Genomic DNA, 19,011 nt, shown 5'->3' with positions numbered 1-19,011 from the left:
ATAAAAGGGCAGTAATCTGATAAACTGATTAAATTCTTTATTCCAGAAAGCAGAGAAACTGAGCTACTGAAATCAGCCTCTCTGCTCATTCCATTGCCCTGGTTGTCCTAGGCATACCATAGTTTTCTCTCTGATACACTCAGTTTTTTAACTTCATTTCCCTTTTGTACCTTACCCCTGAATCTGATGCACAACAATTTTAAAATCTTCCAATGACTTCCACTTTCCAGATCTGTAAGGGCTACAAATCCCAAAGTTATTATTCAGGGCTTTTCCTCCAGTCCATGAGGCAAAAAATTCAGGTCCTGTTTGAAGAGATTATTTACAGAGATCTTTTGAATCTCCACCCGAATCTATTGAGCAATGTGCCCAAAGGAAATGTGTATAAAGTTTCTAAATATCTATTTGTGCTGGAAAATGAAAAGGATAAGTGAAAAGTGATTGATTTCATAAGATCTACATTTAGAACCGGAAGATTATTTAATCCATTCCCCCTCATTTTATGCAAGTGGTAATTTAGGTACAGAGAAATTAAATGATCTACCCAAAGTCACACAAATAATAAATGACAAAGTCAGTATTTAAATCTATGTCTTCTAACTCATCCATTATATTATTTTGTTTCTCTCTCTCTCTCTCTCTTTCTCTCTCTTTCTCTCTCTCTCTCTCTCTCTCTCTCTCTCTCTCTCTCTCTCTCTCTCTCTCTCTCTCTCTCTCTCTCTCTCTCTGTATGTGTGTGTGTACTCATATGCATGCTCAACTTTAAACAAATGATTCTGGACTGGAGAGAGCAACAAGAAAACCCATGTTCTCGATCCATTTATGGCATTAATAATCTGCATCTCTTGCCAAGCCATTTCCTTCTTTGAACCTAGTTCCCTCATCTGTATGTAATGGAGACTGGCCAGAATGGACTAAATAGTAAAAGCACACACAGGGGAACCAAGGGAATGTTTGACTATCCTGATACTGAAAATTTGTCAAGATGTGAATGGAAGTACCCAATTATCCATTTCAGATTTTCTATCTGCTTACTTTGAAGTGAAGGAAAGGCTTTTTGGTCTTTTTAGTTGGCTATTGAGATAGAATTAAAGAACCCATAAAAAGGATACAATGACTAAAATTGTTCTCTTTTTTTGCTGCTAGCCACAAAGTGTAAGAATTATACCCTGAGCCCAATAACCAGTATCAAGCTCTCCATTAAGAGCATGATACTGAGCAAGTCTGTATCTCCCATGGAGGCTGCTTCTTGTTAGCTTCTTTTTCAAGGCTTTGTGAGATCTAGAAAGATCCAGGAACTGGAATCCATATCGGAGTCAGCCAGCAGGCAAGACCAATGAGGAATAATCTTTGTGACCCAGCCCAGCAGCAGATCAATGGCACATCTTGTGACAATAGAACAGTTTCTCCAGAAGCCATGTCACATTTGGAAATGAATGTGCTAAGGTTAATGTTTTGTGGCAACTGCTCTTAATTGGAGCCCATTCTTCTGTAGGAATCCAGGTAGTAGAGGGGTGAATGAGTCCAGTTTTGGCAGGGATATTTTTTGCTTTGGTTCTGGCTAGATTTTTTAAAATAAATATTTCTTAGTATAAAAACTAACTGAGATTTATTAGTTACTTTGAGAGTGGGATACAAATCAATAGTATTCTTGATATCAGAAACTGGCAAACAATGCTGTAAACCACACACTTTAATGGGGGAGACACTTTAATGGGGGAGAGATGGTTCCAATAGCATTAGAGAAATACCCCTAGTCCTTCAAAGGTATCCTTAGAACCTAGAAGGGGTGATATTGTTACTTTCTTGGGACATTGTCTATGCAATTTGAAGCTGGGATAAAGATCCTAGAATACATGTCTGGACTACATGTAATATGACAAGTTTGGACTAAATGATCTCAAAGATCCCTTTCTACCTCCAACATTCTATGATTCTAAAAGACTATTCTTTTTTTGGCATGGACCTCTTATTTCCCCAGTATAGGCAACTCACTGTAAGAAAACCCTTTTTTACCAATGAGGGTCAGCATCTGTTTTGCAATTTCTCATTTTATAGAATTGACTAGAGTACTGAGAAATTAAGTAAGCTGCCAGGACTTACTCACCTATTATGTATCAGGAGCAGAGTTTATACCAAGTGTCTCAGACTACAAATCCAAATGGCTCTTTAGCCATTAAGACACCCTGCCCCTCTAGTTTATCTCACCTCATAAGTCAAACATGTCCCTATGAACTTTAAGAGCCCCTTCCTTAAAACAGCTCTTTATCAGGTAGTTAACTCTCATTGGTTTTATGTGGGCCATACAAGTTTCCCCCTTGGATATTGAAAATAGATTTTGTTCTTTTTCTTCTTAATGGAATATCAAATACCACTTAATTAGGTTTTTATCACTTGCAATATAAGACTTAGAGGATTATTTTATCTCTTGCTATATGTTGTGCTACCGAGGTGATTTCCTTCCTTTTTAGCACCTCAATTTTAAACTTTTCCCCTAAATATTTTATTAAAAATAAATATGAAGTAAGCTGAAAACTCATTTTGTTGACAGTTTCCTTGTGCACCCATATTCTTTGAAACGTTATGTAGAAAAGACTTAAACTTTTTAGCAAGTCAAAATTAAACAATTCATATCAAGGACAAAGAATCAAAACTCTGGTAAATCTGCTGGAGGGTAAAAGAGAATGAAAATCAGGGTAGGAGGCCTAAAGCCAAAAGAAAGCAGCTCTGTGGACTAAGTAGCTTCATCCCTGATGTAACTTCTGTCTAAAGATCCTAGAGACAAATATAGATTTCCATGGTTCCCATAAACAAGCAATATAATTTAGGATTGGGGCAATTAGGTGATACAGTGGATAGAGCACCAGCCCTGAAGTCAGGATGACCTGAATTCAAATCTGGTTTTAGACACTTAACACTTCCTGATTGTGTGACTCTGGGCAAGTCACTTAACCCCAATTGCCTCAGCAAAATAAATATATATATATATCTTAGGATAAGGCATTCTCTTCAGTAGCTGGATGGCTCAATGGATAGAGCCCAGAGTCAGGAAGACCCATCTTCCTGAGTTCAAATCAGACCTCAGACACTTAACAGCTATGTGTCCTTGAACACATCATTTCACCTTTTTTTTTGCCTCAGTTTCCTAATCTGTAAAGTGAGCTGGAGAAGGAAATGACAAAAGTGGCCAGTATCTTTACCAAGAAAATCCCGAGGGGTGAGGAAGAGTTGGACACATAAATAACAAAAGGACTGAACAACTTAAGGTAATCCATTATGAGGGAGAAGATGTAGAAAGAAAAAAAGAAAAGATAGTCTTGTTTAGAACTTTGAGACGCACTCACATTTAAGGAATAGACGTAGATAAGAAGCAATCAGAAAAGAGATATAAGAACACATAGTAGAGGAATCATGAGAATTTAGTGTCATGGAAACCAAGAGAGGAAGTGAGTGGTAGCCAAGAAGTGCCAACAGTTTTCAGAGTCAGATAATGGACAGAGGTAAGAAAGACTGTGAATTTGGTAAAGATCATTAATGGAGAGGGCAGCTAGGTGGAGCAACTCTGAAGTCAGGAGGACCTGAGTTCAAATGTGACCTCAGACACTTAATACTTCCTAGCTGTGGGACCCTGGGCAAGTCACTTAACCCCAATTGCCTCAGGGGAAAAAAAATCAATAATGGAACATTTGCTTTGGACTGTTTTCCTTTGGGTATTAGTAATCTCCATCATCCCTTTTACAGCTGGGTCAGCTTCATTCAGCTCAAGCTAATCAGAATCTGTTAGATGAGAGAGAATCAAACCACACTAGCCAGATGTAAAGGCCAATCATTTCTTTTTTGCCAGAGTGGCATATTTTGAATAATATTTTTAGGTATGAAGTATACAAAACATTTTTATTCCTTGTAGTTGAAACTATATTTACTTTCTCCTTGTCAATCAAATTTTTAAATATTTCTAACCTGTCACATTCTCCACTGGGTTTCTTTTAACTTTGTTCCTTAACAGGAGATGACAGAGTATGAAAGATAACTTTCTCTCTCTCTCTCTCTCTCTCTCTCTCTCTCTCTCTCTCTCTCTCTCTCTCTCTCTCTCTCTCTCTCTCTTTAAATACAGAAATCACTGCAACAAGTTACATGTATTCCATATAAATAGAATCAGCAGACCTGCTGTCTCCTGCCAAAGGGATGATCATTTTTGCTAATAGAATTACAGTGGTATTTCTCAGAGACTCTCCATTTCCTGCATTTGGCTTTCAGATATATAGGATGTGGTTCCTGCCACCCTTGTATGCTATGTGAATGTATGAAGGAGAGAAAAACTTTATATAGTATCTGGGGGAAACTTCACAAAATGGCTTTCCCAGCTGAAAACTACTCAGGACTTAAGGTATTCTGTGACTCTAAATCCCCTACATCCCATATTTAATGAATGAACTACCACTGGTATATTTGCCTTTGATAATTAGCTAGAGAGGACACAAAGCAAAAACATTTAGTAAAATGAAATAGTAAGGAAAGTAACAGCAAAACATTCCACTTATAAGCCTTGGATTCCCTTCAGAAAGCACTGATGAAGCAGCAATAGAAAGTGGATACACACAGAATGATTCTGTATTCTGTACACATGTAAGGAACATGTAAGATCTGAACATACATATGAAATATGTGTAGACACAATGCTCAGGTGGAGATAGGTACCAGTGTGCATATGTAGAAGTGAACACAGAAGGAATATATCTGGTCACTATGCAAATGTAGAAGATAATTCACACCTTGATGTTTCAGCACTATTGATGTCTTTCAGTGATGTCACCGAATTGCTCACAAACAAGTGTCCATTGGATACTGCTCAGAGAGGCATAGAGTCTCTACTTAAAGTATTGCTTGACTCAAATCTTCACTGCTGCTACCTTCTTTACCATTTGAAATCCTCAGTTCTCTTTTCCTTAGGGGAGAGAGGAATCTACCATGTACTTTTAATTAAAAGACTTAAATCTTTCCCTAAGCCTTTTAGAAAGGCAGAAAATTTCATCTGAAAACCAGAAAAAAGCCTCCTTCTGGGTTCTCTTACCTTGTTCTCCCACCTGTTGCCTGTGGCTTCTGCAAAACTACCCCCAAATTCCCCTTTAATTTCTTATGCCAACTCATGATAAATCAAAACTGTGAGAGGGAAAGTTATGTTGTAGAAAGGATAATTGTATATTCTAAAGAGGAAAGCAACACACAAAAGCAAGCTAAAGCTGGCAGGAAGCACCCAGCGGTGGAGCATGATGGAGAAATAAATTCAGGAAATTATTACTCTGCATTACTCATAATAGAAAATATAATACTGTTATAACAAGAATGCAGCCTTGTTATAAATGAAGAAATGGCTAGTCCGAGGACCCTCCTTAAATGGAGCTTCTTGAAGAAGTTATACATTCTCCAGTCAGAAGGAGGGACAACCAGGGAAGAAGGTGCTTCTGAGGTATCAGTTCCAGAGCTGAACTGATTTCCCAAGGTAAAGAGGTTTCTGGATCAGGAAAGAGAGTTCAAAGGAGGGCAGCCTGGTGGTAAATGAAGCTATGAGTTGGGGACAAAGAGGGAGAGTATTCCAAGAGTGGGGAACAACCAGGGACAATACACAGTCAGTGATAGTGGAATATGTGAGAAACAGCTAGGAGAGCTATGTCACTGGATGGCAGAGTACATGGAGGGGGTAGGGTCTCAGTGCTAGAGAATAGGGTAAGATTAGGAAGGGTTTTGAAGCCAGAAGGCAGACTCATAGACCCCAAGGTGGCTGCAGTTTCCCAGTTTTTGAACTCCACATCTTTCATATTCTTTAATATACATGGATGGTTGGGGGAAGTCATGAGTATAAACTAAACTAAATAGATACCATCATTATGTCTGCTACATTTATACATTTATACATTTATATGAATGTGATGTTAATATAACCAGTTAATGTCTGATAAAAACTTTACTACATTCATTACTTTGATTCTCCCTGGTAGGCAGGACAATACTGGGAGTGTATTCCTGGCCACCGGCCAGACTTAGGCAAAGTCAGAAATGGCAGAACTATAGCCTATGAAATCTAGGATTCTTAGTTTGCAAGGAGTCCACATTTATCCACCAAAAAAAAAAAAAAAATAGATATAGATTCAGACTGATAAACATACATACTTTATAACAAGACTTCTTAAACTTTTTCCACTTGTAACCCCTTTTCTCTTTAGAAATTTTTCTGTGACCCTGGGTATACAATATATATAGGTAATAAATATAGGTAATAATATACAATATTATATATATATAGTATACCCTGAGTATATATATAGGTAATACATAGGTAATAATATAGGTATACAAATCAAACATTAATAATAAATCATAATTCATTTATATGACCCACAGTTTAAGAATCTTTTAGATAGATATAGACGTATATACACACAAATATGTACAAATATATATGCACATATATACACACATGAGAAAATACACACATTTGCATATATGTGTGTATTATATGTGTGTGTATACATGTGTGTATGTGCACATGCATACACACACACACACACACACACACACACATATGTCCTGTAGCAGATTCTATCTCATTGTGGGAGCCACTGGCTGGGACACCACTGGCTGATGGCAATAGCAGAAGACTATTGCCACCTACTGGAGAACAACAACAGTAATAAAATGGACATAATAATCCTACACTCATCAATGGCAAAAGCTCAATAGGAATTTGGTGGGTTAACAAGACCTGCAGACTAAGTGAAATGCAAATGAAAAGAACCATGAGATGTGTTTTAAGTTGTTTTTAAGAAGCATCGCTAAAGGCAACACTGCTTGGGAAGCTACAAGAGCATAACCATAGGTGACGGAAGCTATCCAGACCATTTTTGTCAAGGGTTACTCATGCATTATTTTCTCATGTTTTCTGCAGAGTAATTTTTGGTTCCCTCTATTTGTTTTGTTAGTCCAATAAATATACCTGTTCATTCTTTGAGCCTTGTCAACCATGTGCTTGCAAGTGAAGCTGTTGGTAATACCCTAGAATTTAAAGTGGTGAAGTTCTTGGGATATCTTGATGATAGTAATAAACCAGTCTCTAAAATATAACTGGGGGCAGGGAAAAGGGGGAAGAGGCAGGGGGAAGGAGCTATCTATACAAACATACTTCTAGCAGCCAAATTGATTTAAAACAGACCAAAAATAGGAGTAACTTATCTGTCCAGTGATTGGAGAAATACTGAGCAAGAGAAGGTACACAAAAGTAATGGGATATTATTGCATTTTAACAAATGACAAATATGAACAATACCAAGGAATCAGGGAAACATCAAATGAAGAATTTAAAAAAACAGAACAAAAAGAACAATATACATATAGTCATAACAACTTGAACAATAATTTACGCTTCAAAACTTTAGTTGACCAATGATCCCCAACATATTGGGATTACATCTATGCCTTCATATGCTATGCTTTTCTTGTCCCTGTTCTTCCAGGGTTTTTCCACAGGGGATTTATTAAACATATTGAAAGCTTTTTTTAGGTCTTTTCATTTCTCATGGGTACTCACAGACCATTAGGATTTTTCACTTAGCCTTAATAGTTCCTCTCCCCTTACTACATCACTGGATCATCTTTTCTGATCTCATCTTTCATCAATGATGTTTCATGTTATGTTGGCAAGGAAATAATGTCAAAACACCCAATTTATAATCAAAACAAGCATTTACTGTATTATTGTAGGTGATTAAGATAGCGGGTTGAAATTTAGACTTGAGCCATTTATTTCTCCCAAAAGATCAAGGTTCATAGATAGGTTTTTATAATGTAAAAAAGAACAAAGACTCTCATTTAACACAATAGCTTATGAAGAAAATAATTTTCAAGTTTAACACAATAGCTCTAAAGAAAAAGTGGATTAAGAATATTATAAAAAGAATAATAGCTGCATTACTCTCTTGAATTTTTTAAGAGCTCGCCCATCACAAAGACCAAGTATTATTTTATTTTTGTTAGAATAAAAAGGGCTCAAGTTTAAAGTAGCTCTTAAAAGTTTTTGAAGCCACTTGTTCCTTCCTCAAAGTAAAGCTTATTGGTCAATTAAGAAATAGAATTTTTGTATCTTTATCATCTGTTATTTTTGTGTGTGTGAGGTAATTGGGATTGAAGTGACTTGCCCAGGATCACACAATTAGTAAGTGATGTATCTGAGGCTAGATTTGAATTCTGGTCCTCATGACTCCAGTGCCAGTGCACTATCCACTGCATATCTAGCTGCCCTTTTATCACCTGTCACCACTGGAAATATCCTGTAACTTTCAAATGCCCTCTGAAAATGGGCAACAGGCCATCATGCATCTGCCCATTGCCCTGTGGATCTCCCACAGCTGATTCCTCAGAGATTCTGGGATTCCAAGTTTCATTACCATAGAATAGTGGAAGAGGAACATTTGCGTTGAAAAAGTGTCTCATAATGTGGGAAATCAGCTCAGAGAGACATCTGGTAGTATAGTAGAATACTGAACCTGGAGTCAGAAAAACTGAGTTCAAAATCAGCCTAAAATATTTACTTGCTGTGGGACCCTGGACAAGTTATTTAACCTCTGTCATGCCTCACTTTTCCCAAATGTAAAATGCATATATTAATAGCATCCACCTCCCAGAGTTGTCAAGTTGATCAAGTAAAATAATGTTTTTAAAAGCACTTAGCTCATTTCCTGGAACACAGTAAATGTTATATAAATGCTTATTCCCTTCTTCTTTATAAATTTCCCTCTGAGGAAGTCCTAGAATGATTCTGATTGGATCAAACAGGACAATATCATATCCAAACAAAGATAACTGGGGGACTTCATCAACTGAAAAATTCCTCTTACATTTGGAGTTTGTGTAAAACATCCTCCATGGAAATAATGAATAACATTGGTTAAGCGTATGATATGTCTTGTTTTTACATGCTTCACTTGAAAATGTTATTAATCAGAGAATTATTGAAATCATCTATCATTAACAGGGCAGCTAGGTATAGCAATGAATAAGTTGTCAGGCCTGGAGTCAGGAAGACTCATCTTCCTAAATCCAAATCTGGTCTCAGACATATACTATTTGTGTGACCTTCAGTTTACTCAGCTGTAAATTGAACTGCAGGAGAAAATGGTAAACTACTTCATTATCTTTGTCAAGAAAACTTCAAATGAAGTCAGGAAGAGTTGGACAAGACTGAAAAACGACTGAAAAAATGATTAAACAAGAACAAATCATTTTACCAAGTATGTGAAAGAATAAATATTGGTTAAGATTCAAGATAATAGAGGCTATTTTTTCCTATTGCTCAAACGGCTCATTTGTAATTAAAAGCAATACCAATATCAAGATTGTATATTTTCAACACTTCTTTGTCAGTTGTCTACAAATTGTTTAAATTCTGCTTCTGGCATTTACTATCTTTGTAGTCACAATTAAGTCATTTAAGTCATTTTTTCTTCTATAAAATGGAAAGATTGGACTAGATGACCTCTGAGATCCTTTCATACTCCAGCTACGGATCTATGATCCAATAAACTATAATCATGATAGGACAACTGGGACTTCACTGCTAGGGCACTAGAATTTACAGAATCTCCTCCCCCAAATTTTAAATGGTGATTTTTAAAATATCATGAAACCCTTAAATTTGTTATATTTACATTTTAATGAAACTCAGAAGTATAGAAATAACTTAGTACAGCATCTACATAGGAAGCAATAATTAGTTAAAATAGGAAGTTACCAGATGATGACCTTCCTTCTTTCCTCTCCCCATAGTCACACCTATTATATGTCCCCTTAATCCAGAACCTAGCCTTCTTCCTAAAAGTGGCTTCAAGTATTTGCATTCGGAGAATGGATATTATTGAATATATCTTATTTACTCCTTATACTATTTTCCCATTATAAATTACAATTTTAACTACAAAACTGCATTTTGGTACTTTGTGGTATTTGCTGTAGGCAGTGAGATAACTAATTATCTTTGTCTATGGAGTCATATTACATAGGTTGAAACCCTGCCCATGATCCTGTTATCTGGATAAGACACCCTCTCTGGACTCAGTTTTTCCATCTATAAGTTAAGGAGGTTAAATTAGGCAACCTCATATTCCTTTCAGTTCTAAATCTAAGACCTTATGACCCTGAATATATAAGTATAAAGATAAGGTTTTAATTTAGAGAATCACTTCAGAAAAACTTACGTGTTTCCTTCTAATATTGTCATTGATGATGCACTTAATACTTAATATAAATCATTCTCATATTTTTAATTTATAATCTAAAACAATGATTTCCATAACATAAAAAAGATAATTGCACATGAAACTATAAATCTATTATGTACATCTTGCTAGTGTTTTAAAATACATAATGAAGTTATTATGTAAATTTATTTTTTTCTTTTCCTTCCTCCTGTGCCCTAGAGATGGCTACCATTAAACATAAATAGGTATGCATGCAAATGTGAAATTATTCTATACACATTTCTATTTATCAGTTCTTTCTCTAGATGCAAATAGCATCTTTCTTCATATGCCCTTAATAGTTAATTTGGGTACTGATAACAGCCAAAAATTACTTATTTGCTCAAAGTCATCCTCAGAATGTTTGCTTGGTTTAGAAATAATTAGCTCAATGATCTTAGAAAACCATAAAAAAGAAATTTTAAAGATAAGATTTGCATGAGCATGTGTCAGTGGTTTTTTAATTTTCTCTTTGGAAATATTTTTTTACAGTATAAACATCTTAGGTATAAACATCATGCATGAATTTCAAAATCCAAAAAAATTGCTGGTTTCTCTGCCATTAACTTGGAATTAATAGACTTGGACTGAAATTTTCTATTTGCAACCTATGTGACCTTGAACAAATCACTAAAAGTATTCTAGCTTCAATTCCCTCATCTATAAAATAAGAAGGTTAGACTGAATTATCTTTATTGCTCTGTACAGTTCTAAATCAATGCTTTATTGATATAATCTATATTTAAACATTGAAATTATGTTTAAATATTGAAAAATGTGTTCTATTTTATGTCTTCTTATTTTCCTGGCCAGTTTTATTGGGTTTGGGTTTTATGCCAAATTTTCTATGGACTTGGTTCCAACTCCCACTTTTTAATGTTTAATAAGGGAATGCTGCTCTATCAGCCTCTTTGGTAGAGTTTTTAAAATGAGTTTGTATTGCAAACAAGTATTGTCCCTGACTGTTTATCTTTTCACTTCATAAAAAAATCTAGAATTTGTTAGTTGAGGTGCTTTATGGCCTCTTTTGGCATCCTTCTCCCTTCCTCTCTTCCTCCCTTCCTCTCTTTTTCTTTCTCTCTCTTTCTGGCTTTCTCTCTTTTTCTCTCTTTCTTTCTGCTGAGGCAATTGGTGTTAAGTGACTTGCTATTTTAAAAAATATTGTAAATGTTATTATGTAAATTTCTTTTTTTCTTTTTTGTTCCTCCCTTTTGCCCCCCACCTGAGAGATTGCTACCATTAGACACAAATAAGTATTGATATGTAAAATTATTCTATATATATTTTTACTTATTAATTCTTTCTCTGCATGCAGATAGCATCTTTCTTCATATGTCCTTTATGCTTTATTTATGTTTATAATAGAATGATTTATTTGCTCAATATCACTCCTAAAACAATATCGCTATTACTGTATACAATGTTCTCTTAGTTCTGCTAATTTCACTCTTCATTATTTAATGCAAGTTTTTTTTTATGTTCTCCTAAGATTATTGAATTCTACTAGATCTATTTCTAAAGATGAATAGGGGAAAAGGAAAAGAACTTATGTATTCCAAAATTGTTATAGCTACATTCTTTGTGGTGGCACAAAGAAATAGTTGGGATGTCCATCAATTGGGGAATGGTTAAATAAATGGTAGTATGTGGTCATGATGGAATACTATTGTGCTATAAGAAATGATCTCAATGATCTCCAGCAATTTTTAAGGGAATTGGAGAGTATCTAGGCTCTCTAAAAATGGCTCCAGTCCTAAATAATAGTTTTTCTTCAGTTATAGGATGGGTCCTCACACCATAGTTACATTTAATCAGCATAGAAAGATTAACTTTTACACAGAAATATTTACTTACAAAAGTATAATCACAAATAAACAAACTTACTCCTCCAACATGTGGGAGGCAAAATCTCTGCCTACCAATACTTTGCAGCACTTATTTTCTGGGAAACAGAAGATTAGATTCATAACTCTATTCCTATAGTACACAGTTCCAATTATAATTTCAATCTCCATCTTGGACTTGAGTTTCAATAACATTGGCTTTTTAGAACTTCCTTGCCATATTAGGTTGATTGTACCATTCCTATAATCCAAAGTCAACATGTTTGATCTCCAGATCCCATGAATATCACCTCTTGCACTTGAAACTGGGGAGAATTAGCAATATAGGACATAAACAACCCCCACACACACAAGTCCATATCTCAGAGCAAAGATAAACAAATGTTTTTGTGAGATTGTTTGGTGTTCATCATGACCCAAACTTCCCAAGTGAAGAAACCCACAAACTCTCACTGGACCAATTCATGTCTTGCGCTGTGGGTTAATGCACAGTAGAAATGCACAGGAAGGAATAGCAGGAAGAAAATATTAAGGTGGCAGCAGATGTTGAGGCTTCCATGTTAGGTCATCTGGACATGCTGCAAATCCCCTTAAAAGTGCTCCTACGTCAAGCTAAGGAGACATGCCCAAGCAAGCCAGAGCCATCTACATAATGAATAAAACATCATTTAAGAAGGAAAGAGCAGCTGAGGGCATCAGGAGAAGTCATGAGCTTGACCTTGAAGGGAGCTGTATATTCCCATAGATCAGATGGAAAGGAAGAACACTGCAGACATTGGGGGCAGCTTGTACCTAGACGCGGTTCAAGAGATGGGAAATGGAATGTGATATATAGGAAAAGCAAGATGGCTAGTGCATGAGAGCAAGTGCAGAATGTCAAGGCTGTGAGGGGGACCACTGAAACTTCTTGAGTCAGGGAGTTACATGGTCAGACTTTTGTTTTAGGAATATGACTTTGAAACTGTGAGAGAAATGAATTAGAGAAGGAGAAAGAATAGAGAAAGGAAGGCCAATTAGGAGATTATTGCAATAGTAGAGATGATGAAGGCTTGGGCTAAAGTGGCAGCTGTGCAAGATAAGAAAAAGGGATAAACACAAGAGAACATGTGGGGGGAGAATCAGCAAAACTTGGCAACTGGCTGAATATGGGAGTAAGGAAAAGTACAGAGTAGAGGGGGACTTCAAAGGTGTGTGAACCTGAGTAAGAAGAAGGATAGTAGTTCTTCCCACAAATGCTGGGAGGAGGTGTAAAAGTGGATATATCAATATTTGGATAATATCAATATCAATATGGTTCATTTTTAACACATCAATTGAATTATGATTCATATTTAGACTACCTATAGATAATGCTTGGAGACATGCCTTTTGCCATCATTGCTATGGAAGTGGAAGGATTAAAGTCTACTTTTAATCTGTCTTTGTTTCTTGAGTTGCCATGCCCAAATAATTAATCCTGAAGATGTGATGAACATCTTCAGTCTTACCGCATCTGGCCCTCAAATAGCAGCCTTAGTCAATTACTAGAATAATAAGAACAACAACAATAGAATTTGTATAATACTTTAAAGTTTGAAAAGTACTCATGAAATATTTTTTCATTTAACCTCGCAACAACCCTGGGAGTTTAGTACTATTGTTATCACTATTTTACAGGCAAAGAAACTGAAGCAAACAATGTCTAAGTAGATTTAGGATGGCATATAATAAGAGGTTGGGACAGAATTTTAACTCAGATCTCCCTGATTCATCATTTAACACTCTAGCAATTGTAACCTTTAACTGCCTTAAAATCTTTTCATAAAAATAGGATCTTCCAGATTTTAAACTTTATTGCATAATCCACCAGGTTTCAAGCATAACACAATGAGGCATTAGAGTAGAGCTTTGTGGGGAGTAAACTGAATACAGGGAGAAAAGGAAATAAAAAACTACCTTGTTCAAATTAATAGATACTTTAAAAAACTCAAACTGTAAATAATGGAACTTATGATTTCACATAAATCATTCACACGCTTTTTTTCCCTTTTTGTTGATTTGGTTTTTTCCTATTTGAATATTTGTGCTTGTTTATGAGTGTGAACTATAATAAAAATAAATAAATGTTATCCTAAATAACCTCTAATGACTTTTTCAATTCTAAATCTATAATCCTGTCATTCAGATTATCAATCTAACCTATCAAGCTCTTTTCTGATCTTAATTCCATTATCCAATATGATAGCTATTCATACTAGTTTTATGCCATTTTCAAATCTGATTAGCATGCTATCTTCATATTTATCCAAGCAACTGAAAAAAACCAGTTATTGGTCCTCCACTAACCTGCCTTTAAATTGACATTAATCCATTAATGATTAGGGTAAAGTAACCATGGGGAAATTTGTGTCATATAAGGATTGGTTGCAAGACTTGAAGGTATTGAAAGTATAGAAAAGTCCTTTCCTAAAAGAGAGATCAGAAGGATAGAAGAAAAATATCAGCTTTCAAGAAATTGAAAGACTGTGACCTAGAAAAGGGATTAGATTTGCTCCATTTCTCCCCAGAGAGGAGAATCAGTAATGGTGAGTAAAAGTTACAAAAAGACAAAAACTAGACATAAGAGAAGTTTCTTGATAGAATTATTCAAAGATATGGGCTTATCTTCCCTTAAGGTCTTTTAGCAAAAATTGCATCACAACTTGCTTATTTGTAGAGGTAAATATATTTTCTATATGAATTTAACTAATTGGCCATTATAATTTTTAACAACTCTGATATTATTCTGATTGATTCTATAACTGCTATATGAGACTGCTCATTTGATCAATTCCTAAATCTATCTAATTGTATTATCATCTTGTTCAAATTTCTATCCCCCAGTGAACAGGATAGTAAGAGATTGCCAAATGCTTATCAGGTATAAGCATTACTGTATAAGTATGTCATATAATTATGTAATATATATTATATAAGTATATGTTATAATGATATATAATAAATCTTTTGTAATTCTATATTATGTAACTAATTATGTAATGAAGGATTATATTATAATTGTATAATATAATAGAATGCATATAATTGACCTTCACTGAACTAGGAATCAGCCTCTTTCCTTTCCCTACCTCTTATTCCCTATAGGTTTATATGAAGTTTCCTTCTTCCTTCTGTAATCTTTTTTTTCAAAAACTTAGTGACACCAAAAACCTAGATACTCTCTAGGGGTGTTCTTCATTTGTTTTCATATTTATCATATCTGAATCATGGCCCCCATTAAGAAAATCTGAGTTCATTTTGATACCACTTAGTGAAGTCACCAAATCTACTTTTAAGCATATGTTCTTTTGTTTTTTAATAACCTTTTATTTACAGGTTATATGTATGGGTAACTTTACAGCATTGGCAATTGCCAAACCTCTTGTTCCAATTTTTCCCCTCCTTCCTCTCACCCCCTCCCCCAGATGGCAGGATGACCAGTAGATGTTAAATATATTAAAATGTAAATTAGATACACAATAAGTATACATGACCAAACCGTTTTTTGCTGTACAAAAAGAATCGGACTCTGAAATATTGTATAATTAGCCTGTGAAGGAAATCCAAAATGCAGGTGGGCAAAAATATAGGGATTGGGAATTCAATGGAATGGTTTTTAGTCATCTCCCAGAGTTCTTTCCCTGGGCGTAGCTGGTTCAGTTCATTACTGCTCCATTGGAACTGATTTGGTTCATCTCATTGCTGAGGATGGCCAGGTTCATCAGAATTGGTCGTCATATAGTATTGTTGTTGAAGTATATAATGATCTCCTGGCCCTGCTCGTTTCACTCAGCATCAGTTTATGCAAGTCTCTCCAGGCCTTTCTGAAATCATCCTGTTGGTCGTTTCTTACAGAACAATAATATTTCATAATATTCATATACCACAAAAAAACTTAAAGAAAAGGAAATATCAAGGAGAAGGTGGCCAGAAATATCAAAAGTCAGAGAGAGATCAAGAAGGATGACGAGTGAGAAGAAGTCATTAGATTTGGCAATGGAGATCTCATTGGGAACTTTGAAAAGAGCTATTTTAGCTAATATTTAGAAGCCAGATTACAGAGCTAATGAGAGTGAGAGGGAAAAAAGTGGAGGTGCCAATTGTGGACAAGCTTCTTAAGGAGTTTAGTCACAAAAAGGGAGAGGAAATAAAGGAAAATTATCAATAGCTGGAAACTTCAAATGAAGTTAATTTTTGTTGGGGGGGTTGTTTCTTGAGACTGGGGAGATTTGAGCATGTTTATAGACAATAGGGGAATATTATAGTATATGAGAATTTTGTAGATTAGAAGGTGGAGAATCATAAAGGGGGCAGTCTGCTAGAGAATCTGTATTCTCTAGAAATGGGAATCATTCTCGGGAAGGAATGGGATCATTTGGAGGAAGGAGAAGGAGATTTTATAGAATATCTTCAATTTTAAAAGTGAAATATAAGGCAATGTTCCCTGTTGAAATGGTGGGAGGAAGAAAGTCATAATAGAATTGAGGAAGGCTGAAAAGGGAAGGTTAAAAAGATTTGGAAAAGACTTTGTGATGAGTAGGATAGAGAATCTATTAAGGAGAGGCAAAAGGATTACCTCTTTACAATAAATTGAGACAACATAACAAATTATTAATAAGCCTAGTCAGCACAGTTTTAAATTTTTCTCTAACTTCATTCAACAATCTATGAGTAAGAGTGATGGCAGAAAAGAGTGATAGTAATACCAGGCTTAGGGTTGGCAGAGCAAAGAGACTTGATGTTAACTGCAAATTAAGAAATGAACATGTAGAATTTGAACTGAGGCCCTCTTCAATTCAATCTAATATTCTTTCCATCATTGTATGTTGCCTCTTATTGGTATTTTGTCGTAACATTGCTTACACATTACTATTTCTTCTTGCTGCTTCCTTCTTGTGTTTGTCCACTATTTTTTTGATTAGGTAGAAGAGGCTATTATCTGTTTCATTTATCACCCAGCCTTACACATCCCTGCCTCATTCAAACCCAATTCACTTGCATATCATGGCATTACCTCCCTTGTGTCATAGTCCTCTTTAAGAACATAAGACATCTCAGGTGTTTTCTCAGGTATTCGGATTCCATCTGTCCCTCAACAATATGTCCCTTTCCAAACCTCTTCTTTTCCTTTTTGGTCCACTAAACTGACCTCTTCTCTTATTATTGCTTCCTAAACTCTCCCAATAAGCCAATGTTGCCACATTGCCACACTTGCCACTCCCAATATGCCACAAAGTTGCTATGAAGATCAAAATAGATAAATATGTCAGTGTTTTTGAACAATAAGCCACTGTATAAAAGTTAGCTTTTATTCACTATTTTATTTAATTTATTCTTATTTATACTTTTTGGGGTACCACAGTAGCACTTTCTAATAAATCTCCAAGTAAACCAACTACAATGGACATTCCCCAAATTAGTTAACTAAGTATACTTAATAGAGTTGGTACATATCACTTTCCATTTTTTTAATGATTTAACTGAAAGAATGTGTGCTTTAACTTCAGTAATTTGGTTCTTTTATGTTTTATTTATTTGTTTTTTAATGTTATCTTCATTTACTTGGTTGGGATCAATTTTAAAGATGGTTTTATGGTCATTAAATGATAGAATTATTTTGCTCTTCAACTACATTAGTTTCCTCAAGAGTCAAGATGGCAGAGTGAAGTGAGCATTTTTGCTGAGCTCTTCCAACATTTCTCTCTAAACTATTTTTAAAACACATCAAATCAAATTTTAAATGGGATAACCAATAAAAATTAACAGAGTCACTTCTCAACCCAGTACAATTTAAGAAGGCATAAAGAGATACTGTAGTAGAGGGCTAGCCAGGACGGCAGTGGGATGATATGGAGGCAACATCAGCAGTGGGACTTAAGAGACAGAGATGCTGTAGCAGTAACAATAGTGGTGCAGTCAGCACCCAGAGATGATAAAGGGATTACACATTTGATCAGAAAGAGATTATAGGGACCTTTGTGCTAGCACTGGGCATAAAAGTAAGCATCATTTGGAAAGTATATTGGCCATTACTTAGTTCTGAGTCACAGTTCTCTTTTTAAAATTTATTTTGTGTAATTTAATTAAAAAACAGAATAAAAAAGCAAAATAAAAAAGGAATACAAAACAAAAGAGAGAATTGTTATGCACCCATCATATGCACCCATCAAGGAAGAATCAAAATATGTAGCAACAAATTACCAGTTCAAGAAAGTATATATATATATATATATATATATATATATATATATATATATATACACATACATACATGCAATTATATATCAACCAAACACGAACTTAGTGGAAATCTTAACATATAAAAGCTAATATCAAAGATCAATTTCAAGGAACTCAACATGGACAAATTGTTTATTTTTTTTACATGTGAATATATAACATACTTTTAGAAAAAGGATGAATGCACAGCCAAGGACAATAGAACTAAAGCTATTATTAGGAGCTATTTTGTTCAATTGTATGTCAATAAAACTGCAATAATGCTATAAATGAATAATTACAAAAATATTAATTGTCCAAATAGAAAAGAAACTATAATACTTAAATGCTCTTTATTTAAAAAAAAAGAAATTGAATAAAAAATAATTGAACTCCTTAAGAAAAAAAAAACAGAAGCAGATGGATTTACAACTAAATTCTATCAAAAATTTAAATTAATTCTAATACTACATAAACTATTTGAAAAATGAGTAAAGAAGAATTCCTACCAAATTCCTTCTATGATACAAATATGGCTTTAAGACAATCCAAAAACAAAAACAGTTAAAGAAAATTATAGACTAATATACCTAAAGAATATTGATGCAAAAGGGAAGCTAGATGGCACAGTATATAGGGCACTG

Source organism: Sarcophilus harrisii, chromosome 3 (assembly GCF_902635505.1).
Source record: "Sarcophilus harrisii chromosome 3, mSarHar1.11, whole genome shotgun sequence".
NCBI classification, from domain to species: domain Eukaryota; kingdom Metazoa; phylum Chordata; class Mammalia; order Dasyuromorphia; family Dasyuridae; genus Sarcophilus; species Sarcophilus harrisii.
This window is presented reverse-complemented; position numbering follows the sequence as displayed.